This window comes from Saccopteryx bilineata, chromosome X (assembly GCF_036850765.1).
Source record: "Saccopteryx bilineata isolate mSacBil1 chromosome X, mSacBil1_pri_phased_curated, whole genome shotgun sequence".
Lineage (NCBI taxonomy): Eukaryota > Metazoa > Chordata > Mammalia > Chiroptera > Emballonuridae > Saccopteryx > Saccopteryx bilineata.
In genome coordinates, this window is record NC_089502.1 from 132,174,730 (window position 1) to 132,201,084 (window position 26,355).

General features: G+C 45.3%; 1 protein-coding gene across 7 annotated transcripts in view; it reads left to right on the forward strand.

Annotated features, from left to right (window-relative positions):
• The window catches only part of SH3KBP1 (SH3 domain containing kinase binding protein 1), a 467,100-nt gene that overhangs the window by 132,373 nt on the left and 308,372 nt on the right, over nt 1-26,355 (forward strand). The window lies entirely within an intron of this gene.

A 26,355-nucleotide genomic window follows, 5' to 3' on the forward strand; every position in this document is an offset into this window, starting at 1 on the left:
AGTTTGACCACTTATTCAGACAATTATTACCAAGCAGGCACAGAGAAAGCCCTCAAGCTTTTCTTCAAGCTCGGCAGAATTAGTGCTCCTGGGCCAAGGGAGAGACATTCAAGACAGATGTGATGTTGTTCTGGTGGCAGCATTCAGCTAGACCCCAGGGAGGGAACTGGGCCCTCTTTATATGGTCCACCATTGGCCTTGACACACTCCAGGGCCCCCTCTATGAAAAGGGTGGACTGCTGGTCTTCCCAGATTCTTCTGTGTGATTCTTACAAGGGTTGGCATGCCAATATGTTATTTCCCCCAAACTGGAGAGCAGGGGGCCATTGCTCATTTCCTTTATACTAATTGACCAGTCTGGGGCAGAGGGACTCTGAATAGTGTTTCAAATGCTGACCCACCATCTCTGCAGTGTTCTCTTCCCATTAGGGTTCTTCACACATGAACCGAGCACTTTCAGGGTAAGGATTAACTGACATACATCTGTATGTTAGACTATTTTTAAAGGGTGGATTGATTTTTAAAATTTTCAAACATTTTATTTTATTTTTTACACTTTAGGAAAAGATGCCAAAATAGTAATAAGAAGTTTTTATAACAGCCCTCACTCAGCTTCCCCTATTATTCACATCTTACATAATCATAGTACTATTATCAGAACCAGCAGATCAACATTGGTACAATACAATTTACTAACCATCTTATTTAATTTAATCAGTTTTCCACTAACCTTTTTTTTTAGGATCCTATCCAGGATCCCACATTGCATTTAGTTGTTATTGCTCCTTAGTCTCCTGAAATCTGTCACATTTTCTCAGTCTTTTCTTGTCTTTCATTACCTTGATATTTTTGAAGAGTATTGATCAGTATTTGGTTGAATGTCCCTCAGATTGGTTTTTCTCATGATTAGGCTAAGGTTATGCATTTTTTTATGGTGATGAAATATATATAACATAAAATTTACCATTTTGACCACTTTAAGTGTACAATTCAGTGGCATCAAGTACGTTCACAATGTCTTGCAACCATCACTACAATCTGTTTTCAGTCCTCTTTTTTTATATCATCCCAGAAACTTTGTACCCATTAAGTGGTCACTCTCCATTACCCCCTTCCTCTATCCCCTAATAACCTCTGTTCTACTTTATGTCTTTGATTTTTGTCTATTCTAGGTACCTCATATAGATGGAATCATGTAATACTTTTCTTTCTGTGACTAGCTTCTTTCACTTAAGACAATATCCTCAAGGTTCATCTGCGTTGTGGCATGCATCAGAACTCCATTCTTTTTAAGATGAATAATATTACATTGTATGGACAGACCACCTTCTGCTTATCCATTCATCTGTTGATGGGCACTAGGGTTGCTTCCACCTTTTGGCTATTGTGGGCAGAGCTGCTATGAACCTGGGTGTACAGGCGTACCTTGTAAATATTGCGGGTTTAGTTCTAGATCACCACAGTAAAGCAAGTTCCATGAAATTTTTGTGTTGCCCAGTGCATATAAAGTTATGTTTACACTACATTGTAGTCTACTAAGTGTGAACCAGCACTATGTCTATGAAAACAATGTACATACCTTAATTTTAAAATACATTATTGCTAAAAACTGCTAACCATCATCTGAGCTGTCAGCAAGTGCTAATATTTTTGCTGTCGAGGGTCCTGCCTCAGTGTTGATGGCTATTGACTGATCTTGGGTGGTGGTTGCTGAAGGTTGAGGTGGCTGTGGAAATTTCTTAAAATGAGACAACAATGATGTTTGTCTCAATTGCCTCTTTCTTTCGTGCATGATTTCTCTGTAGCGTGTGATGCCATTTGATAGCACTTTACCCCACAGTAGAATTTCTTTCAAAATTAGCTTCAATCCTCTCAAACCCTACTGTTGCTTTATCAACTAAGTTTAGGTGATATTCTCAATTGATTGTTGTCATTTCAACAATCTTCACCAGGAGTGGATTCCATCTCAGAAACTACTTTCTCTGCTCATCCATAGCAAGCAAGTCCTCACCTGTTAAATTCTATCAAGAGATTGTAGCAGTTCAGTCTCATCTCCAGGCTCCACTCTAATTCTAGTTCTCCTGTTATTTCCATTGTAATGACTTCTTCCACTGGAGTCCTGAACCTCTCAAGGGAGTCCAGGAGGGTTGGAATCAATTTCTTCCAAACTCCTGTTAATGTTGATATTTTGACCTCTCCCTATGAATCATGGGTATTTTTAGTGACACCTAGAGTGGTGGATCTTTTCCAGAAGGTTTCAGTTTACTTTGTCCAGACCCATCAGAGGAATCACTATGGCAGTTAGAGGCTTACGAAATATATTTTACTTTTTAAAAGAATTATACTATTATAGTAGACTTTCAATATTGTATTAGTTTCAGGTACAGTATAGTGGTTAGGCATTTGTATAATTTACAAAGCAATCCCCCCAACAAGTCTTGCACCCATCTGTTACTATATATAGTTATTACATTATTATTATTATTATTTTGTATTTTTCTGAAGCTGGAAACGGGGAGAGACAGTCAGACTCCTGCATGCGCCCGACTGGGATCCACCCAGCACACCCACCAGGGGCGATGCTCTGCCCACCAGGGGGCGATGCTTTGCCCCTCCGGGGCGTCGCTCTGCCGCGACCAGAGCCATCCCCAGCGCTCGGGCCATCTTTGCTCCAATGGAGCCTTGGCTGTGGGAGGGGAAGAGAGAGACAGAGAGGAAGGAGGGGGAGTGGAGAAGCAAATGGGCGCTTCTCCTATGTGCCCTGGCCGGGAATCGAACCCGGGTCCCCCTCATGCCAGGCCGATGCTCTACCGCTGAGCCAACTGGCCAGGGCCAGTTATTACATTATTATTAGCTATATTCCCTAAGACAGTGGTTCTCAAACTTTTTGATATTGCCACATATTCTTCTTTTATAAAAACCCAAAAGACTTCAAGAGACAATTCCTTATGTTTAATCATCAATCCAAAACCCCTACCATACATGTCTTCTTAACTTTACACCAAACAAAGGATAGAAGAAACTTGCCTCCAGTCTTTCCAGAGAACATGGGGTGCAGTGTAAACAATCCAGCACCACAAGCCTGACCTGTGGTAGCGCAGTGGATAAAGCATTGACCTGGAAATGCTGAGGTCGCTGGTTCGAAACCCTGGGCTTGCCTGGTCAAGGCACATATGGGAGTTGATGCTTCCAGCTCCTCCCTCCTGTCTCTGTCTCTCTCTGTCTCTCTCTGTCCCTCTCTGTCTCCTCTCTAAAATGAATAAATAAAAAAAAAAAATCCAGCACCACAGCTTAAAGCCTTTTGCAACCTAATCAGGCAAGTGAGATGGAGGGTTGGGCAGACTTTCAGCTTACAGCCAATTCCCACACCTCTGTCCCCCAAAATCTAAACTCCAAAAGCCCTGTTAGTTTTTTGGTCCCCAACAGGCACATATTTCTCTGGAATACCATAGGGTGCACCTGGAAATCTTCTAGGGTGCACTAGTGCGTCCTGGCTCACACTTTGAGAACCACTGCCCTAAGCTGTACTTTACATCCCCATGACTATTTTATAACTACAAAATATTTTTTTTAAATAATAAGACTTGGAAGTCAAACTTACTTCTTGATCCATGGGCTGCAGAATGGATGTTGTGTTAACAGGCATGACAACAACATTGGTTTCCTTGTACATTTCCATCAGAGTCTTGGGTGATAAGGTGCATTATTAATGAGAAGCAATAGTATTTTGAAAGAAGTCTTTTTCTGAGCAGTAGGTCTCAACAGTGAGTGTAAAATATTTAGTCAACCAGTACAACACGTTGTAAACAAATGTGCTATCATCCAGGCTTTGTTGTCATACTTATAGGCAGAATAGATTTAGCATAATTCTTAAGGGCCCTAGGATTTTGGAATGATAAATGAACATTAGCTTCAGCTTAAAGTCACCAGCTGCATTAGCCCTGACAAGAGAGTTACCCTGTCCTTTGAAGCGTTGAAGCCAGGCATTGACTTCTTTTTTAATTTTTTTTAAATTTTTTTATTTTTCTGAAGTTGGAAATGAGGAGGCAGTCAGACAGACTCCCGCATGCGCCCGACTGGGATCCACCCAGCATGCCCATCTAGGGTGTTGCTCTGCTGCAACCAGAGCCATTCCAGTGCCTGGGGCAGAGGCCATGGAGCCATCCTCAGCGCCTGGGCCAACTTTGCTCCAATGGAGCCTCGGCTGCAGGAGGGGAAGAGAGAGACAGAGAGGAGAGGAAGGAGGGGTGGAGAAGCAGATGGGCGCCTCTCCTGTGTGCCCTGGCCGGGAATCGAACCCAGGACTCCTGCACGCCAGGCCGACGCTCTACCACCGAGCCAACCGGCCAGGGCTGGCATTGACTTCTTAAGTCCTAGAGGGCATCTTCTAATATAAGCCTGTTTTATCTGCATTGGAAATCTGTTGTGTAGTAATCAGTCATGAATTACCTTAGGTAGATCTTCTGGATAACACTGCAGCTTCCACGACAGCACGTGCTGCTTCACCTTGCACTTTTATGTTATGGAGACGGCTTCTTTCCTTAAACCTCTGCTCACTTCAGACTATTCTTCTGCAGTTTCCTGACCTCTGACAACCTGCACAGAATTGAAGAGAGTTTGGGCCTTTCTTTGGATTAGGCTTTGTCTTAAGGGAATATTGTGGCTGGTTTGACCTTCTATCCAGAAAGTAGTGACAACTTTCTCCATATCAGCAATTAGGCTGTTTCACTTTCTTACCATTCGTGTGTTCACTGGAATTAACACTTTTACTTTCTGTCAAGAAGTTCTTTTTTTTTTTTTTTCATTCATAACCTGACTGGCACTGAGGCTTTGCTTTTAGTCTCAATTTCTGACATGCTTTCCTCTGTAAGCTTCATTATTTCTAGTTTTTGGATTTAAAGTGAGAGACAGCAACTCTTTTTTTCACTTGAACCCTTAGAGGTCATTGTAAGCTACTAATTGGCCTCATCTCAATATTGTTGTGTCTCAGGGAATAGGGAGGCCTGAGGAGAAAGGAGAGAGATGGGGGGAACGGCCAGTTGGTGGAGCAGTCAGAACACACACATTAATTGAACAAGTTTGTCGTCTGATATGGGTGTAGTTTGTGGCGCCCCCAAACAATTACAATAATGACATCGAAGCTACTATTTGCAAATCACCATAATAATAATGAAAGCGTTTGAAATGATGCGTGAATTACCAAAATATAACAGACATGAAGTGAACAAATGCTTTTAGAAAAATGGTGCTAACAGACTTGCTCAACAGGGTTGCCACAAACCTTCAATTTGTAAAAAATGCAATAAGTGCAAAGTACAATAAAGCTAAGCACAGTGAAAAGAGGTGTGCCTGCAAGAGAAGTAGTTGCTTTACATTTTCAAAAGGAACGTGGAGAAACTGGAGAAGGTAGAGTCTGGAGCCGGCAGGCAAAGCGCTATTCTTTTCTCCCATCCCCGCTGTGGCTTTCACAGGAGAGAGAGATTGGGGGGCGGGGGGTAGGGAGATGGCGGGGAGATCCAGACATGGCCCGGAAGGTTGAGGGCCAGTAGGAGAGAGGGAGCCCATGCTGTCACAGTTGCCCAAAGATGCCACCACAGAGAGATGGCTTAGAAGGTGCGAAGCAGGAGCACTGGGCAGAGTCAGTGGCTGAGGGGAAGGTCCAGCAGGGGTCAGGACCATAGTGAGTGTGATGAGGGCAGTTCATTCCTCACCACGTGGAGCCAGGGAGCTGGATCTCACGTCCACTTACCACCTCCTCCTGCCCTTTCCAAATTTCTGTGCCTATATCTCCCAGTAAGAAATGTATTTAGGCCTGACCTGTGGTGGCGCAGTGGATAAAGCATCAACCTGGAAATGCTGAGGTCGCTGGTTCGAAACCCTGGTCTTGCCCAGTCAAGGCACATATGGGAGTTGATGCTTCCAGCTCCTCCCCACCTTCTCTCTCTGTGTCTCTCTCTCTGTCTCTCCCTCTCTCTCTCTTCTCTAAAAATGAATAAAATAAAATAAAATATTAAAGAGGATCGCAATTTGGATTTTAAAAAAATATATATTTAATACTGCAACCTGGTGCACGCATCCATCTTTAATTCATTTCACGGAAAACATTTACCTTTACGACATGGGATGCACTCTGATATTTTTTATTCAAATCTGTTCTTTTTTTTTTTCAAGCTTATTGTGACCTGGTTTGCACTCGGCCCGAAAAAACAGTGCTACATGAAACCTCACATGCAAAGCCCTTTCTGCCAGTTAGTTTTTATTTTTCTCTCCCCTTCTCCCCCATGACAAATGTAAACCATGTAATTGATCATGTTTCCTTTCTTGGTTTAGCTGTCAGGAGACGCAAAGCCAGAATGGCTTGACCAAGCGGTCTGGGTATTTCCCTGCGGTGGACTTATCCCATACACCCTGATGCCTTCACTTTCCCTGGCTCTTGACTTTTTTACTGTATTTTTCCTGACCCTAATTATTTATGTAGTTTTTTTTATTGTATATTCTTGGGAGCTGCCACAGCCTGTGTGGACAGTGATGATAGATTGTGTAAGAAAATCATTGAGAGCTTTTGATTTCAGCTGAGAAAAGCTGTAGAGTGAAGTCTGCATTCTCGGAGATTTTTTTTTTTTTTTTTGAAGTGAGGTCTGGACTATATTATTTTCTTTTAGCTCTATGAGTCTCTGATTTATTTTTTCTGGCCTCTGTTTCTTTGTTTCAGATGATCTCGAAAGCACGGCCTCTCCTTTTCATTTCTTTTTTTAAAAGAAATTTACCTTAGTTGGAAATTTAGAAACTGGTGAAGTTGGTATTGGTGTGAAGGAAGCTGTTATTTATCTTTAAACAGGGACATTTTTGCTCACACTTGCATGTTGTAGAATGGTATTTGTTTGTGAACACTTTTTAAATGCTAGGAATGTCCCCTAACCCCGGGCGCTGCCTCAGCCCTGGCTCTCACGCCTCCTCGCTTGCTCTCCGTCTGGCCTCTGCCGCCTGTAGTTCCGCCTGTGAGCCCACCTGCCGCAGGTGTCCCCAGAGAACCCACGTCCATGGTTGTATTTCCCTCTGCTCCCAAACCTCCACTTACTCCTCACGCTTCCAGATAATGGAGTCTCAAACTTGCACCAAGGTCAGAACCCGCCTGGCCACATGGTCAGTGCACCCTAACTTTCACTGTACCTTGGGTCAGGGGTTTTGAGGGAGGGTGACATGAGGACTGCCTCATGGACCTGGACATCTTGAGAAGTGATGTAGACATGGAAGAAGAGTTTGGAATTGAATCAGTTTTATTTACTGAAGTTTTCAGTGAGCAAACGACTAACTAAGCAAAGGAACAAACAAAATTAGTATTAGCTCCAGGGAAAAAAGTTTCAATGGGAAAGAAACAATCCTAGTGTAGCGGGTAGCTGGGCTTTCTGTATGGTTGTACAGCCCTAATGATGTCACTAGGTGGATTAGTTTGCTGGGGGCATCAGAACAAAGTGCCGCAGACTGGGGAGCTTAAACAACACAAAAGTATTCACTCACAGTTCTCAGTCAGAGGTCAGAGTATAGGCAGGGTTGGTTCCTACTGAGGACTGAGGGAAGATCTGCTTCTTTCTCCTTGTCTTGTAAGTGACCAAGCATTGTTCCCTTTGTCTCTTCACATCCACTTTCCTCTGTGTGTGTCTCTGTGTCCAAGTTTCTCCTTTTCATAAGCACACTAGTCATGGGTTAGGGCCCATCCAACCAAATAAGGTTACATTCTGACGCACTGGAGGGCTAGGACATATGAATTTTGGGGGGAAACAATTCAACCTTGAAAGACATTGAGCACTGATCCAACCAAAATGTTGCCCCACCCATCTAGGTGGTAGGGGAAAGTAGGAACCGTGTAGGGGGGTAAGAAAGGAGAGAAAGACTTCGGATTCCACACCAGGAAAGCATCAAATTCTGCCTGCGAGTGAAGACATCAGGGCAAAGGGATGTCAGTATCTTAGAGGCTTGAAGCAAATACCAGATGATCAGCTAAGAGGTAAACACGGTCGCCTCCAGGGAGGGGAGCTTGGGGAGGGTGGGAGAGTGCTCTTTTCCCCAGCAGACCTGTTCAGCTATTCTGTAAGCATGTGCAGGGTGACTTGGGTGGCAAGAACCCGTGTTGCCCCTGCTGCCTGCACTGAGCTGCTTGCTCTCGCCTCCACTTGAGGTGAGAAAAGGAAGTGAGGACTGTATCGGCATTAAAGGTCACTGCCGACAAGAAGGGAAGTCTCAGGTTTTCTGGGACCGATTTTTTTTGTTTGTTTCATTCTGAAAGAACATAATAGTTATTTTTTAGCTCCTTCTATGGGATCTAGTTTCAGATATTCAAAAGCAGGGTTTGGGGGGGTCAATGTAGTTTATTGCATATTTGAAAGTCTTCAGAAGATGTGTACTTTCTTTTCTCTCTGCTGCAGTTATCGATTTAGAAGCAAGCTAGAAGTGACTGACAGGAACTGTCACTAACACACAGTGAAGTTGGTCTTATTTTGGTGATGGGTAATTGTTTGACATTTGCTTCTGTGGGGCTCAGCAGTGGTAGATTTCCTCTGCTCCCCCCCTGAAAACTTCCCTTTTGCCTGTGCCAACCTTTTCCTCTCCATGCTCCCGTGATCTGATAGGGAAACTCTGAATGCTGAAGTGAGCACTTCTCTCTGCTCAGAGCCCAAGTCAGTCCTGTTGATGTCAAATCGCTTGTGGAATGTGCTAGTCTAAGTAGCTGGTGAAATGAATGCATTAGGCCATCTGTGGAAATGATTAGAAGAAAAAAACGTGGCAAACCAGCAGACCAGGGAAGTTAAAAAAATACCTGTGACACACAATTGAATTAAGTTAGTGCTAGTTAGAGATTAATGTTTGCACCATCAGTGTATGCACTTAAATGACAGAAAGGAGACCAAATATGGTATGTGATGCATCGCTCAACGTATACTCAAATGCTTAGTCAAAAGTTTTGCATATTCCTTGTTTGTGTAGTTATGTGGCAGGTTGAGGCTAAGAGTGAATGAAAATTAGAGTGATAAGACATATAATTTAAGAGATAATGAGAATTCAAATCACAGTCTAAGGCAGAGATCAGCAAACTATGGTTTACTGACCACAGCTGGCCTGCTGATTATTTTCGTAAGTAAAGTCTTATTGGCTCACAGCTGTGTTCATCCCTTTTCCTATTGTCTATGTGTCTATGGCTGCTCTCTCACTACAATGGAAGAGAGTAGTCGCACCAGAACATAAGGCCCACAAAGCCTAAAATATTTACTATCTGGGTCTTGAAGAAAAAGTTTATCAACTCCTGGTCAAAGACAATAATTTAAAAGATATTACAAGACAGTGTATAATAATTAAAAGTAATTTAGTCAGTAACTCTGTAGTTAGTAAGTCTGAGAATGTAGTGGTGGGTGGCCTGAGAAAGGGGTTGAAGTTGACCTCAAGCCATGAAGATGGAGAACATTTTGTGATGTAAGAGATTAGCAACCAGGTTTCCTGTGTGAGAACATAATGGCGCCCTCTGGGGAGAAGCGCGTGGGGGATGGGGACCAGGACTGTGCAGCCAGAATCGGGGTTGGGGGCTGAGTATAAATGCCAGTGAGGTTGTCAGTGTCAAACCCACACCAGGTTGAGATCCTTTGAGCTGGATCCTTGATCCAGGATCCAGAATGGGAACTTTCCTCAAATGTGCTTTCTTACAAAGACAAAATTCATTTACAGTAAGTATTGACTCCAAACCTGTTCTGTACTTGACCTCCAAGAGGCTGTTAGCATTCACTGAGGCACATCCTCCTTGTGGGCTAGTGAATCCAGCTATTTTTCCCCATGTAGTGCTTGTTCTAGGCTTGTTTGAAAAAATACTGTCATTTCCGAGAGAGGTTTAACATTGCGATCCTCTGAAGGCTGCTAATGCCAGGAGACTCGTACGGATAGGCAATTTCTCTTTCCATGGTGGCAATGTTTTGGAGAGTCTTTTAAGAAAGGAATTCTGGAAAGAGATGTGTAGATGAGAGATGTTCGGAGGGAGAAAAGGAGGGAGGGAGAAAAGGAGGGAGGGAGAAAAGGAGGGAGGGAGAAAGGGAGGGAGGGAGGGAGGGAGTGAGGGAGGGAGGGAGGGAGGGAGGAAGGAAGGAAGGAAGGAAGGAAGGGAGGGACGGAGGGAGGGAGGAAGGAGAGAGACAACCTTGTCCCTTCACCCATCCTGGGCCACATCTTGGTCTGTGCCTTTCCTTTAGCGCTTTTGTGCACCATTTCGCCTGTCTGCAGGGCCCCCTGCACACATCCTTGCAGGGTGTGCTTGCCGCCTCTGGTACCCAGACCTATGCAGTGGGTCAGTCTTCATAACCTTTCTGCTTGCCACCATGTGCCCCATTCCATGACTGCCCCTCACAGTCTCTGTCCTGCTGTCCTGGCACCTGGCAGACACTGAGCTCCCCACTCCCCCTAGATCAGCTGCTGGAGGCCACTGAGCTTAGCCCCGAGTCCTTCCTCTCCTACCCGGGCACAGCGCTGGGGCATCCGTGTGGTGCTTGGCTCCGGTCCTGCTGTGGGCCTGAAGGGGTGGTGAGGATGGGCTAAGGGGCTGTCACCCAGTCTGTCGGGTCCTCAGAGCCACCCATTGATGCTTCCATCCACCGCTTACTCACTCCCTTGTACACACGCACAGACAAGCATGCACACTATGCAGAGGAGATTTCCATAGTGCATTCTGCACTGAGATTCTTTTAGACTCTTTCTCAGGCTCCTCAGATGCTCTCCTCACCCCTGACCCTCGCAGTCACACGGCCCTGATGCCTGTGTTGGAGAAGGGGTCAGCTCCCTCGTGCACCCTCTCCTTTATACCTATATATTGCTGTTGGAACACTTAATCTCTTTAATCCTCTTTTTTTTAATAAATTTTTATTTAAATGGGGTGACATCAATAAATCAGGGTACATATATTCAAAGAAAACATTTCCAGGTTATTTTGTCATTTAGTTCTGTTGCATACCCATTACCCGAAGAGAGATCGTCCTGATTTGGCCTGGTTCCACATGTGAGTGTACCGCCTGTATTCATGTGTGCACTTGGTTATCTCCACAGTTTTCTCTGTGCAGCCACAGTGTCTGGAGCTTACATCTTAGAAAGCTCTCACTGATTGAAAGAATAGGAACAGGGGCCAGAAGAGAGGCTTTGAATCCAGACTGGCTGATGGCTGGGGTATCAGCTCCCCCCCCAGACTAGTTCTCTGATCTCTCTCAGAACCAAATTCTTCCCAAATTAGGAACAGCAATAGGCACCTCACAGAGTGTGTGCCAGTCACTACTGCTGTGTGACAAATACTGCAAACTTTGCACCTTCCAACGGCCGTCTTATTATGCTCCTGGATTTTGTGAATTTGGATCGGCCATGCTAGAGATGGCTTGTCTGAGCTCCACAATGCCAGGGCCTCGGCGGGAAAGACTTGAAGGCCGGGGGAGCTGGTCTCATCTAAAGACTGGCGTTCACATGTCACGGGCTGGGACGACTCAGCAACAGGGCGGCCCCCCGGAGTGCCTGAGTGTGGGCCCTGAGTCTGGCTGGCCTTCTCACGGCGTGGTGGCCTTCTGAGTATTCTCAGCAAGTGGCATGGAAACTGCATATTAGCTTCCTGTCACCCTGTCTCAGATGTCATACAGTGTCCCTTCCCTGCACTCTCCCGGTCACAGTGTCCACAAGCCTGCCCAAATTCAGAGGCCCAGGGAGGAAGATTAAACTAACCCTGTTGATGACTGGGGTCACAGCCTGGAAGAGCATGACAGATGGGAGAGACTACTGCAGTCATCTTGGAAAGTATAATCTGCCACAAGGTGGTTGTTACATTTTAATGATGTGATGAGGATAAAGGCACCTGGCGCCTAGAAATTAAGAGTCTGTTTCCATTCAGCAAATGTTGCTATGTTCCTACTCCGTGCCAGGCATCAGGCCAGCGCTGGGTCTCCAGGGGCAAACAGCAGATGGGTTTCCTGCCCACCGGTAGCTTTTCCTCTAGCAAGGGACGCAGACAGCCTTCGGCGTGGTTATATCTGTGACAAGGACTTGGAATTCCATCTCCTCTCACAGAGGTAGACTGGTGGAGTGTCTGGATTTCTTTCTTTCATTTGAAGTGAGGATGAAGTGAGTGCCCCCACCCACAGTGAATGCTGAGGAAGGGCCACACCTGTGCAGTGTTTTCTTTTGTGTGTGTGTCTGTGTGTGTGTGTGTGTGTGTGTGTGAGAGAGAGAGAGAGAGAGAGAGAGAGAGAGAGAGACAGGGACAGAGAGAGACAGTGAGAGGGACAGACAGGGACAGACAGACAGGAAGGGAGAGAGATGAGAAGCATCAATCATCAGTTCTTCCTTGCAGCACCTTAGTTGTTCAGTGACTGCTTTCTCATATGTGCCTTGACGGGGGGGCGGGAGCTACAGCAGACCGAGTGACCCCTTGCTCAAGCCAGCAACCTTGGGTCCAAGCTGGTGAGCCTTGCTCAATCCAGATGAGCCCGCACTCAAGCTGGCGACCTCGGGGTTTTGAACCTGGGTCCTCCGTGTCCCAGTCCAATGCTCTATTTACTGCGCCACTGCCTGGTCAGGATACCTGTGCAGCGTTAACGTGGACTGCTCATTGCTGCCTTTTTGTGCACTGTGGCCGACCTGTAGGCTTGTAGTCTTGAAAGGTGCCTCAGAAACCGTTAGGCCTGGGGTCCGCAAGCCCCTTGCCACCCTGTCGTTCTATGCAGGAGAGTGCTGGAGGTGCAGAGAGTCATGTAGTGGACCATCTTTGACCTAGATATCGACCCTACCCATTCTGATGCATACCAGGCTGGGGGAGAGAGGCAGAAGGAGGCTGCACAGGTGATTCTGACACCTGGGTGAGGAATCCACACGGCATAGATCAGCACTTCTCAGGTGACACTGTGTGTGTCAGTCCCCTGGGGATCCTGTTACGATGTAGCTTCTGATTCAGTAGGTCGGGTGAGGTCAGGGTCTGTTGCTGAGCAGTGAGGGAGGAGGGAGGGCCAGGGAGGTGGGTGGATGCTGTCTAGGCTTGTCCCTGCCAAAGGAGGGCCGGCTCTCAGAGTGGGGCACTGAGGACCAGGCAGACTCTCTTCCATGTTTCAGCACGTTCCTTAATGATCACTACTCTCTTCAAAACCGTAATCGTGATAATTTACACCTAAACAGCCAAAACCACAGCCTTCCATGTACAAAACTCTTCTCAGGAATCCCCAAATCAGAATCTAAATGAGTATAACCACTGTGGAAAACAGTATGGAGGTCCCTCAAAAGTTAAAAATAGAATTACTATATGACCCAGCAGTTTCTCTTCTGGATCTACAGCCGAAGAAAATGAAATCATTATCTCGAAAAGATTATCTGCATCGCTCTGTTCATTGCCGCATTATTCACAATGGTCAACACATGGAAATCGCTTCCGTGTCCCTTTGTGGATGAATGGATAAAGAAAATGTGGTATGTGAGTGCAGTGGAATATTACTGGCTATAAAAAGAAGGAAATCCTGCCATTTTTGAACATTGAGGGCATTATGCTAGGTGAAATAAGTCAGCCAGAGAAAGGCAGATACTGTATGACCTCACTCAGACGGGGAATCTGAAAAGCTGAACTTGTAGAAACAGTAGACCAGGGGCGTCAGGGGCTGAGCCATGTGGGAAATGGGGAGTCGTTGGTCAGAGTGCAAATTTCCAGTCGTAAGATGAATGAGTTCTGGGGGATCGGGGTGACTCTACTTAAGAATACTGGATTGTAGGCTTGAGAGTTGCTGAGGGAGTAGATCTTACATGTTCTCACCATTACCACCATGTCAACAGAAGGGTAATCATGTGAGGTGAAGGATGTGTTAACTAACCCTGTCGTGGTGACCATATTGCAATTTATAAGCATATCAAATCATTGTACTGTATACCTTAAGTTTACATAGGGTCATATGTCAAATGTATCTCACTGAAGCTGAAAAAAAAAAAAGGAAAGACATGACACACGAATGATAAAAAATAAAGGTATAGCCTGACCTGTGGTGGTGCAGTGGATAAAGTGTCGACCTGGAAATGCTGAGGTCGCCGGTTCAAAACCCTGGGCTTGGCCCTGGCCGGTTGGCTCAGCGGTAGAGCGTCGGCCTAGCGTGCGGAGGACCCGGGTTCGATTCCCGGCCAGGGCACATAGGAGAAGCGTCCATTTGCTTCTCCACCCCTCCGCCGCGCTTTCCTCTCTGTCCCGGTCGGGCGCATGCGGGAGTCTGTCTGACTGTCTCTCCCTGTTTCCAGCTTCAGAAAATTAAAACAAACAAACAAACAAACAAACAAAAAAAAAACCCTGGGCTTGCCTGGTCAAGGCACATATGGGAGTTGATGCTTCCAGCTCCTCCCCCCGTCTCTCTCTCTCTCTCTCTCTCTCTCTCTCCCTCTCCTCTCTAAAATGAATAAATTAAAAAAAAATAAAAATAAAGGTATAGCCTCACTGTGTATGCATGCAGACACATGCACCAACCAAAAATCAAATCTGAACTCAGAATTTTCACAGAGGTGGTCCTGCAGCTCTGTTCCCTGAGTCACGCTCATAGACATGAGGGGAAGAACACACTGTGAATTGTACTTGTTGCTTATTAAAACTTGTTGTTTTTAAAGTAGCTAAAGTATATTTTAACAAAGGAGTCAGGATTAAGCATTGTACGAGCTCCAAAGTAAACATAGTCTAAGTCCCCCTTGCCTCGGGCTTTCTTTTATAATGCAGGTCATGTAGGGAGGTACTCACAAATTTGATTTCTTGAGGTCTATTACTTGAGGTCACAGAGAATAAACTGTAGCACAAAAAGGAAAACTACTTTTGGATCAGTTCTTTATTTTAAAATATTTGTAGATAGTGCCTTTCTTCAACAAATTCAGCTATTGAAACACGGACACAGACATCTACACACACGCGTGCACTGTGTAATATCTTGCTGCCTTTAAAAACTCCATCTTTGCCTGACCTGTGGTGGCGCAGTGCATAAAGCGTCGACCTGGAATCTGAGGTCGCCGGTTCAAAACCCTGGTTTCCCTGGTCAAGGCACATATGGGAGTTGATGCTTCCTCCTCCTCTCTCTCTCCTCTCTAAAATGAATAAATAAAATCTAAAAATAAATAAATAAATAAATAAAAGCTTCATCTTCCTTTCTAGATGCCTTGCTGTGCAGAACATGTTTAGCTGAATGACTTGTGAAACTGCTGATTGCGCAGCTCGAGTTACGCCAGCGTTACGATTTCTCTCTTCATCTTTTAGGTTCGGTGTAGCCCGTCATTCTACTTGCACACGGAGAGCGTTTTAACAATCCGGAAGTGTTTCAGCATGTATTTCTTAAAGATAAGGACTCTTTTTGCAACCATAAATACAGTATCATTTTTACATCTGCAACAACTAAATATTGCCTTATCTTCAGACATCGAGTTCAAACATCCAATTATTACACATAGTTAAAATATCTTAAGAGGCATTCCTTCCAATCTGGACTTCGAAGGTCCATACTTCGTAATTGGTTGATTGTCTCTAAGTCTCTTTTAACCTGGGGCCCCACATCTCTTTTTCCTTTATAATATTTCTTCTAGTTGAAGAAACTAAGTCATTTGCTGGTAGAGTTGCCTTCAGTGTGTTTTGTTGACTGCATTGTAGGGTGCCGTCTAACATATTCTTGAGCCCCATGTACTCCTTGCAAACTGGCAGTCAATCCGGAGGCTTGGACTCACTCAGCTTGAGTTCTTTGCCAAGAATGCTTTGCACAGGTGGCACGTACTTCCGACATGTGGCTCTTGAAGCCTGGTTGTCTCTCTTTTTGTAATGTTAGCTGCCGTTAGTGACCACTGCTCAGGCCCTTGATTACATTAGAGGTTGCAAAATGTTGATTGTCTAACTCTCTCACTCTGTCTTCAATTATTAACCAGAATACTCCCATAAAAAGAGATTTCTCCTCATTGACTATTGGTTATCCTGAATCCATATGGAAAAGGCTGGACAAATGTTTGATTCTTTCCCTTAACTTACCAATTTTTAGAACAGTGAGTAGGTTCCCTAGCATCCTCCAAAGGTGAACATGGGTTTTTATTTTTTAATATCACTACGGAACAGATCATATAACATATTGATTCGAGATGTCAAATCTATTTGATGTGTTTCAATCTATTGCAGTTATTCTTATTGATATTTGTATTGTCTCCTTTGTGGCCAGTGGGAGTCTTCACGTTCATTTCTGATTTCTTTTGACAGGACTTTATAAGTCTTTGATGGCTTATTTGCTTTGACAAGGAAGCTCACAGTTGGGCAAGATTGTTATACCTAAGGGTATAACAAAGCCTGGGTAGGGACCCTGAATCTGCCAGGGAAGGCAGTGAGGGCTCACTGTGGCTGCCCATCCCCTCTCTGTCTACTTTCTCTCTTACCAGACAGTGGATTTCTTGTTAACAGCAGACCATGCCGTGACTCAGCCCGCACCCCCAACCCTCACAGGGCAGACAGACCATGGGTTTCTAGGGAATTGTTCTTCACTTCCCTCCTTTTGACCAGGTTCTCTCCTCTTCTAAACATTCTTTTCCTCTTACAGCTGATTCAGCTCAGCTACACGGAAGTCAACAGCTTTCTTCTTTCATACATGTCCAATGACAAAACCAGTTCCGCATCCCCACCCCGTGCTGTCCTTGAGAAAAGCCAGAGCCTTGTTCTATTACACTCTTTGAAAAGTATGTTGTACTTCAGGGCTTCGTGAATAATTTTGTATAAAAGCAAACCTTCGAGATTCCTTATCCATAATCAAATGTGTTCTAACCATCCACGCAAAGCCAGTTGAATAAAACTAGCCCATGAAATGAGAGCGGGTGTGTGTGTGGGGCAATGTCTTCTAATTATTTTATTTTACATAGTCTCTAATTAAACTAATACATAGTATAAGCAGACATTTGGCTGTTTCTTCTTCCTTTTAAAGTTTGGTTGGCCCCCAACATTTTGGGTCTTCTCACTGAGACAAGTAGTGATCCCTTTCTATTGAATAATTAGGCACCATTTTGAGTTGTCTTTGAGTATGAGAACCAAGCTGTCCTGATAAACCAAGGAAAAAAAGAACACCATCTCTACTTATCCTGAAGCCATTTTATTCCTTAAAACCATCAAATATTTATGTAAAGCAACATTCATGTCCTTTCTCTCTTCTGCTTGAAAAAAAGGTTGTGTTTTCTTTAAGTAGCTAAACTATTTTGACTTAACTGATTTTTTATTAAATTGGTTTTCTAAGATGCAGTTTATTTTCCCTCCATGTTTATTGTGTGAGACTATTCTCTGTTGGTTTAGTCAGCTATAATCGATTGTTTTTTTCCTTTGCTAGTTTTTTTTTTCCCCTTACAAAATCATCTGCAAACTTTCTCTGTGCTTTCTTTTTTATTTAAAAAGTCTTCTTCTGGCTCAGTTATTTTTACTTAGTCTAGCTAATGCCCATTCTTAAAAGAGCTGTGCATTAGTTTTACAAGGGTTAATTTTAGTCGGGAAGTGTTTAATAACTCATTGTTCCTGGCTCCTTGGGTGAGGCCCCTGTGAGGCAAATGCTTCCAAATGCAGCCTTTGAGGGACTCAACCCCCAGGCTTTGTGAAGCACTTCCCCATTGGCTGAGCAGGTGACTGAGCCATGGCCTTGCATCACGTCCTCATTTTTTTTCTTTGTGACAGAGACAGAGAGAGGGACAGATAGGGACAGACAGAGAGGAAGAGAGAGATGAGAAGCATCAGTTCTTCGTTGCAGCACCTTAGTTGTTCATTGATTGCTTTCTCATATGTGCCTTGACTGGGGGTGGGGCTATAGCAGACTGAGTGACCCCTTGCTCAAGCCAGTGATCTTGGGCTCAAGCTGGTGAGCCTTGCTCAAACCAGATGAGCCCACGCTCAAGCCGGCGACCTCATGCTCAAGCTGGTGAGCCTTGCTCAAATGCTCAAGCCAGTGAACTCGGGGATTCGAACCATAGTCCTCCACATCCCAGTGTGACGCTCTATGTACTGCACCACCGCCTGGTCAGCCATGTCCTCATTTTTAACTGAGTGCCCCTCTGCTGTCAGGGGCAGTGGTTGTGGCAGAGGTGGGAACGGAATCAAGGCTGATCACAGTAGCACTAGAGAGGCTTGGACCAGTGGACCATACTTGTTTTGTGACTAACTGGCCATGCTGATCTTTGACTTTTCCCTAGCCTTCAAGTCAAACAACTAGGCTCACATTTGTAACTGCATTTCATTGTGCTGAGTGACAAGCTATGTTTTAGGGCTACTTTCTCAGGAGGTGTACTCAATACCAACATTTACTGAGCGCCTAGTTTATACCAGACACCAGACGAGAGGGAAAGGGAGGGGATGCTCAGATCTGCCCGTTAAAGGCGTGCACTCCTGGGGCAGACAGGAAGACAGGCTCAGGGAGACCTCACAGCGCAGCATAAGTGCCTGTAGGGCTAGTGGCTGCCATTTGTGAGGCAGCTCCTGTGTACAGGAGTTTGCAGGCATCATCTCTCGTCCTGGCAATAACCCGCTGGGTAGGTCATCTCCCAATTTTAAGTACAATGAAAATAAACTCAAACAAGGTATCTGGCCCCATGCCACACAGCTAGTAAATGCCTAAGCTGGAATTTACTCCAGGCCCGCCAGACTTCAAAGCCTGTGTTCCTTCTCCCATACTTTGTGTCCTCCATGAAGATGCTTAGAGGCGACAAGAGGGAGAGATGGGCTGGGAGGCCCAGGTTCCTTGGGCTGTTCTAGAAAGCAGCATGACAGTCTGTCTGAAACAGTCAGTGGTGGGCCTTCTTTCCTCTCTCACAGCTGGGTTTGCTCTTTCTCTTCTTTCTTGGTTTATCATTTCCCCCCTTTCCCTGCTGATGCCCAGTTCTGGGAGCTGCTACTGGCCTGCTTCAGACATGGTTAGGCCCACAGGAAGTAATCTCTGCCTCCTGCCCAGGGAGAGAGTTCCGGCTCCGCGGCTCTCTGTTCCTTGGGGTTTATGTCCCTTGGGGAAGCTGATGTTCAGTTTCTAACAGATTCAGGCCTCAGGAATGACCTCTTCGTTGGTCTGGTGCCACTTGGTGTGTTCATGAACATACCAAAGGAAATATGATGTGACAGTCTGCTTTGTTGGACTTGGAGGTACTCAGAGTACCTGTGACCTGACCTGGGATGTTCAGGTCCACAAACTCTCAGTCCTAACATTGCTGGGAAAGCAGGGGATGGTGATAACTGGGTGTTGTGCAGATTTGTGTAGAGAAGAGTCTGTTTTTTAAAAAATTGATGCATGAGAGGTATCCATTAGGGTTCTCTGGTTTGCACACAACAGAAACCAACCCTCCTTTAAAGAAAGGAAGAGGACTTACTGGAAGGATGTGGGCTGGGGTAGAGGGTGGAAGGAAACGGTAGAGCGTCAGGTTGGGGAAAGATGGCAACCAGACAGCCCTCGGGATCCCCCGCTCTCTGGGACCCTAAGGGACATCTGCTGCAGACATCTCCAGTCTTGGTCATGTCCGCTGCTGGGAGCCATAGTTGAGTTCTATGCTGGCAGGGGGCAGAGCGTGCTGATAGACAGTCCCAGAGGACTGGATCTCATGGCGGAGGGGAAATTCTCTCGAATGGCTTCCCCTCCCCGAATAGGGAACACAGACACAAACACAGTTGGCCACCTCAACGAGTGACTGTTGGTTGAAATTCCAAAATAGACATCACATAGACTTTTTATTTTAAAAAGCTATATTAAGGTATAAAATTCTACCCACTTTTAGTGTACAATTCAATGATTTTAGTCAATTGAGAGCATTTTGAAACTCTTAACAGAATTTAATTTTAGAACATTTTCATCACCTCCTAAAGATCTCGTATTCGTTTACCATCAGTTCCCGTTCCCGCCCTACTGCTAGGCAACCGCTAGTCTGTCTTCTCTGTGTGTAGATTTGAACATAGGTCATTATATGTTCCTGGCTGCTGTAGTTTTTTTCTGGGTATTCTGGAAACTATCCTATATGTGAAAAAACAAAACAAGACAAAACAAAATCCCTCAATGGCATGGAAGTCTGTATCTCACTGGTCTCAGTTTTTCTTCCTTTTCCTGTGAGATTTTCCCTTCGCACCTGGACTGGTGTTTGTGAGCGCTCACTCCTAGTCATGACGCAGCCGTTACTTACCTCTCACTGTCTCTAAGCCTCAGTCATGGAACTTTCCAGGCCTCAGTTCTTCATCTGTAAAATTCAAAAAGGTATTTGACAAGATGTTAGGTAATGTTTTTTCTATCTCTTAACTATCAGCGTTCATGATCTTTTTTGGCAAAATCTTTTTTGGCAAAATCTTTTTTAAAGAAAACGTTCCTCTTGATATTCTGTGCTCTCTTCAGAGGACTGGAACAAAGCATTAACATTAGACACATATTCTTTAAAAATTCACAAAATGAAAGAAGTATAAAAGCAATTTGCGACATTTATACTTCAGGAATTTTAAATCTTTAAACGGTACTGCCAGGCTTGTGAAATGATCTATATACATGCTGGGGCAAAAGTAGGTTTACAGTTGTGAGTACGTGAAACAGTTTATTCTTATATACTTATTTATTAATTAGTGTATTATTTTCCATACAAACATCTGTAAACCTGCTTTTGCCCCAGCCTGTGTGTACATATGGATGGAGGAAATTAATTGGCAACTTTTATTCTCCTTCATGCTTTCTGGTTTATTCATATATTTATGGACCCAGACATGGCGCCAGGCAAAGGGAGTGGGTCTCCAAAAGTGATCAGGGCTTGTCCCAGGTGGGGCTTGCAGTCTGACTGGGCTGAGCCACCCCAGACTCATGGCATGGTGAGCCCTGGGAGAGAGAAGAAGTAGGGAGGGGCAGGTCACCCAGTGGGGCAACTGCTACCGTGAGAAATTTGCCTGAGAAGGAGCTTGGCAGCTGGTTTAACCAACCAACAGTTAAAAAGTACCCATTTCATCTTTTGGGGGAGGAGACATTCCAGCCAGCTCAGAGATGGGGAGGTTGAAGAGCGCTGCCTATCTCTTATCTCCCCTGGCTCTGTCTCGCGGCACACAATGCAGAACTGTGGCTTTAGCTTTTTTTTTTTTTTTTTTGTATTTTTCCAAAGCTGGAAACGAGGAGACAGTCAGACAGCCTCCCGCATGCGCCCGACCGGGATCCACCCGGCATGCCCACCAGGGGGCGATGCTCTACCCATCTTGGAGCGTCAATCTGCTGCAATCAGAGCCATTCTAGCGCCATCCTCAGTGCCCGGGCAAACTTTGCTCCAATGGAGCCTCGGCTGCAGGAGGGGAAGAGAGAGACAGAGAGGAAGGAGAGGGGGAGGGGTGGAGAAGCAGATGAGCACTTCTCCTGTGTGCCCTGGCCGGGAATCGAACCTGGGACTCCTGCACACCAGGTCGATGCTCCACCACTGAGCCAACCGGCCAGGGCGTGGCTTTGGCTTTTGCAGTGACAGTATGTGGAGCAAACTTGTGAAGCAAACTTGTGCCTTTGGCACAGCAAGCAGCTGGAAGGTGATCTTTTCCTGACAAAGAGATGTTCTAAGGTTTTGTAATTTATGATGCCTTAAATATGGGATTTTGTTTACTGTTGCCCTAATTATACCTCTGGTATATTCTGTTTTGCTTAATGTTTTAATTTTGTGCCCATGCCCAGAGGTAGTTGCCCAAAGGGTGCCATTGAAACAATCTTAGGTAATGTTTTACCCTTGCCGCAGCTATCTGCAGCTTCCTAAAGGCAAGGGGATGGCTTTGGGGACACAGACTTCCATGGGCTCCCGCGAAGAATTTGAATGTGTTTGTGCAATGCGAGGTCTCGCTCTCCGGTCTCCTGAACCATCTCTGTCCAATAGAGATATAATATAAGCCACGTAAGTCATTTCAAGTGTTCTACTATTCTACTAGCCACATTTGTAAACTAAAAAGAAACAAGTGAGCCCTGGCTGGTTGGCTCAGCGGTAGAGTGTCGGCCTGGCGTGCAGGGGACCCGGGTTCGATTCCCGGCCAGGGCACATAGGAGAAGCGCCCATTTGCTTCTCCACCCCACACCCTCTCCTTCCTCTCTGTCTCTCTCTTCCCCTCCCGCAGCCAAGGCTCCATTGGAGCAAAGATGGCCCGGGCGCTGGGGATGGCTCCTTGGCCTCTGCCCCAGGCACTAGAGTGGCTCTGGTCGCGGCAGAGCGACGCCCCAGAGGGGCAGAGCATCGCCTCTGGTGGGCGTGCTGGGTGGATCCCGGTCGGGCGCATGCGGGAGTCTGTCTGACTGTCTCTCCCCATTTCCAGCTTCAGAAAGAAAAAAAAAAAAAAAAGAAACAAGTGAAATTTACTTGAATAATACATTTATTTCACCCGGCATATCTAAAATATTACCATGTCAATATAAAATTAATGAGATATTTGACATTATTTTTTCCCTAGTATGTCTTTTCAACTTGTTGTATATTTTATAGCACACCTCAACTTGGACTGGCCAGACTTCAAGTACTTGATAGTCACACGGGCTGAGTGATAACGGTGGTGGACAGCAAAGTCCTGGGCCTTTGAGAGGCTTGCAAGGGGTACAGGAAAGAGCCCTTAGTGGGAGTAGGAGAGATATAACCTCATGATTTATGAGCTCTTACCAAAGCCACACACAGGCTTCCTTCTCTTAGAGAAACCTGATATGTAAAAATTCATCTTGACAGGAAAGGTAAAGCAGGAAGTGATTATTCATGTTACAAAAGAATTAACCACAGGATCCTTTAAATAGCAAGCTCCCTTAGTGCACTGAAGAATCTGACTCAATTTGCAAAAATGTGATTGACACTTGGCATTTTAGTAGCATCTCTGTTGGGCAGAGAACTATCTGCTGTTATAAAATGCAGGTTGACTAGTTGGTTTATTAAAGCTTTATTGAGCACCTATTACCTGTCGTGGATACTCATAGGGGGCCACGACAGAATTGAGGATGATCCGTACAGGGAGGCAGTTAGAGGCTCAGTGGGAGGCTGGCACAGCGCAGCCACCACAGCATGGAATTGCCTCAGTGCCAGGGGCCAGGGAGGCCTGGGAGGCCTGGGGCAGAGCCAGGAGGGTGATACGAGGCAGCCAGGGCCCAGTGGGCCAGCAGGCAGGCAAGGTGCTTGTGATTATTTCAGTGTCTGGGAGTTTAAAGAAAGGGTAAATCAGGAAAGCCCACCTCAATCGGACATTGGGAAGACTCAAAAATTAGGCAGCTGTGCTTTATGTGTCCCAGAGTCCCCAGTCCCCAATCCCTGGCCTCAGTCATAGCAGGCATCAATGAAGGTGTCCTTGGGCTCATGAGCAGAGGCAGAGGGTAGCAAGACCAGATGTACCCTCTCCAGTTTGCAACAAAAGGCAGCATCTGTTTACTTCTTAGCGACCATCTACTTGAAGCAGATTTGTTGCCGTCTTCCAGCTTTGCTTTGGTGAAGCCCACATACAGAACCGAGAAAATGAAACTTGCTGTTTAGGAAAGAAGAAGCAAGGTTGTGTCCTGGAAGCTGATGGGGTTCTGAGTCCTCCAATGTACACAGGGTTTAAGTTCAGGGTTAGGTGGGCCCTTGGCCAGATTCTTCCTTAGTGGTGGTCCCGCCCTCCCTCCTCTGTCCCGGGCGGTCAGGTCCTGTGCGCTGCTTTCCCACTGCCCACTATTATTTTCCCCCATCAGAAAGCGATGCGCTTTCATCTCCGAGTTGTAAAATGGGGTCAGCTGCGGGGAGTCTAGGTCAGTGTTCCAAGCTTTTTGTTATTTAAAAAAATAATACCTGTTATTAAGAAAATATTTGACTGTCTCCACATATGTATTTATTTATAGATTATGTGCATATATGTATTGCTGTACTAGTGGAGAAAGCCCAAAAGAAGCTTCAAATATTTATTATTAGGTTTAGTGAACTTTTGGAAAATACAAGGTTGAGTATTGTGTAACTTTTGACATTGGTGAAAAAATGACATTTGTCTTCATAGTTCACATACCTAATTGTAAATATCTTGCTAATCCCAATACTTCTGTACTATATGTACACAGTTTGCACTTGAATCAAGGGTGAAAGAAAACCCATACTACTAATTGTCTTGATAGTTTAGGGTTCTGGTAATCTCTCTGTCAGATCTGATTGGCTTGTTCTTGTGCTCACCTCCCAACATGGCTGGCAAAGCGCTCCGACCAGGAGCTGAAGGGGCAGCCCTGCCATTTTCTTGTTTATTTGGTCACATGTTGAGTATTGTCTATAATCTTGACTTTTTTCCACAGATCTTTTCAAGACTCTCATCCCTTTAGTGAGAGTGATTTCAGTTAAAAGGGGCAATACCAGGAGGCTGTACCAGGAGGCCGCCCTGGAACTGCAGCGCCCCCTGTGGAGCTGAAAGCCGCCAGGTCTGTCCTCTGTCCCTCAGGTCACCCCCAGCCCTGGGACTGCACCTGGCTGCCTGGCCTAGGGCTGGCTGGAGGAGCCAGTGTCGTTCTGCAAATGGACTATTAGAGAAGTTGTATTTTCTTATTTTTGAACTTAAAATGAATAGGTATTTGAATAGTTTTTTTTTTTTTTTATCGTAGTAACTCATTCCTGCAGTGAATGCATCCACTTTGGAGAGCACTGGCTCAGCAAATTAGCTTTACTAAGCTTCCGGTTCTTTACTTGGGAAGATGGGCATTACTATTGTGAGGATTAAATGAGATAATGCAGGAAAAGTGTCGGGTACATAAACAGCGTTTACTGTAATCTCAGTTCTGATGGCAAAATTCAGTAGGTCCATGTCTAAGTAATTTGAAAAAATCTGTTTTTTTACCGACCTGGTTCGCATTGTTCTGATGGCTCCTCTTAACTGCTGGGGAGAATAGCGTGGTACAGGGAAATTGGAGTGTTTTTTACTTTGTTCTTCTCAGGTTAACCTGGTAAAGGTTGCCTTGTTTGTGCTCTTCTGCTCTTTTCTGTTGATAAGTGATGAGACTGAGTCACAAGTCGACTTTGTCCTGGGTGGATTGATGACAGCAGAGGTGGCCAGCTAATGTTGGAATGAAAAAAATGATCTGAATTCCACTTTCAGTTACTTATGAATTCTCTGGATCAGCTGGCATTGTGAATGGATGGAGGGGCACACCTGTCTGGATGGAGAGAGACTTCTGACCGGAAGCACTTGGGAATTTATTCCTAATGAAGATGCAAAGCCCATTTGGCAGGGGCCTCACTTACCTCCTAACCTTTTTTTCCTGAAAAAACCTCTCCCAGTTTATTGCATTTAAAAAAGTTTTTTTGTGCTTTTATTCTCCTATTGAAAAAATATTTGCCGGCCCTGGCCGGTTGGCTCAGCGGTAGAGTGTCGGCCTGGTGTGCGGGGGACCCGGGTTCGATTCCCGGCCAGGGCACACAGGAGAAGTGCCCATTTGCTTCTCCACCCCCCCTCCTTCCTCTCTGTCTCTCTCTTCCCCTCCCGCAGCCAAGGCTCCATTGGAGCAAAGATGGCCTGAGCGCTGGGGATGGCTCCTTGGCCTCTGCCCCAGGCGCTAGAGTGGCTCTGGTCGTGGCAGAGCGATGCCCTGGAGGGGCAGAGCATCGCCCCCTGGTGGGCAGAGCGTAGCCCCTGGTGGGCGTGCCGGGTGGATCCCGGTCGGGCGCATGCGGGAGTCTGTCTGACTGTCTCTCCCCGTTTCCAGCTTCAGAAAAATACAACAAAAAAAAAAGAAAAAAGAAAAAAGAAAAAATATTTGCCAAACCCAAGGTCACTAATTTTCTCCTATGATTTGTTATGAAAGTTTTATAGTTTTAGCTCTTATATTTAGATCTACAACCCTTTAGAGTTCATTTTTTTGCATAACTGCTTCCTATAGAGCTTATTTAACTCTTCCTCTTCCCTTATTTTACTGTAATTTCTAAGTTTCTAATTTCACTACTTGGGGTTTCACTAAATTTTTACTTCCCTTGTATTCATTCATTTGCCCTTCATTTGTTTATTCATTCATTCATATTAAGCTGCAAATGAAAAAGAAAAGGAAAGGAGACTGATAGATTGAGGTAGGTGTGGAGCGTGGCTCAAAGTCTAGATAAATTGTATAATCCATCTGTGGGTAAATTAACCAGTCTCTGGATTGCTTAGCTCTGCTAATTGCATCGGTGCTTTGTCAATGAGAAGACCCATCTGTACCGTCCGTTGCCTTCACCTATTACCAATGATAAAAACCCACTATGGGTTGGGAGAACAATTTAAAGTGGTAGTGCTGCCTGGGAAGCCATCTGTTGAAAGGACAATTGTGCCTGCAAATGTTAGCTGTCTGAAAGATTGTTTTGGCCAGCAGGGCCTCTGTATTAACTGTCTTTATGCACACCATCAGTGAGACATGG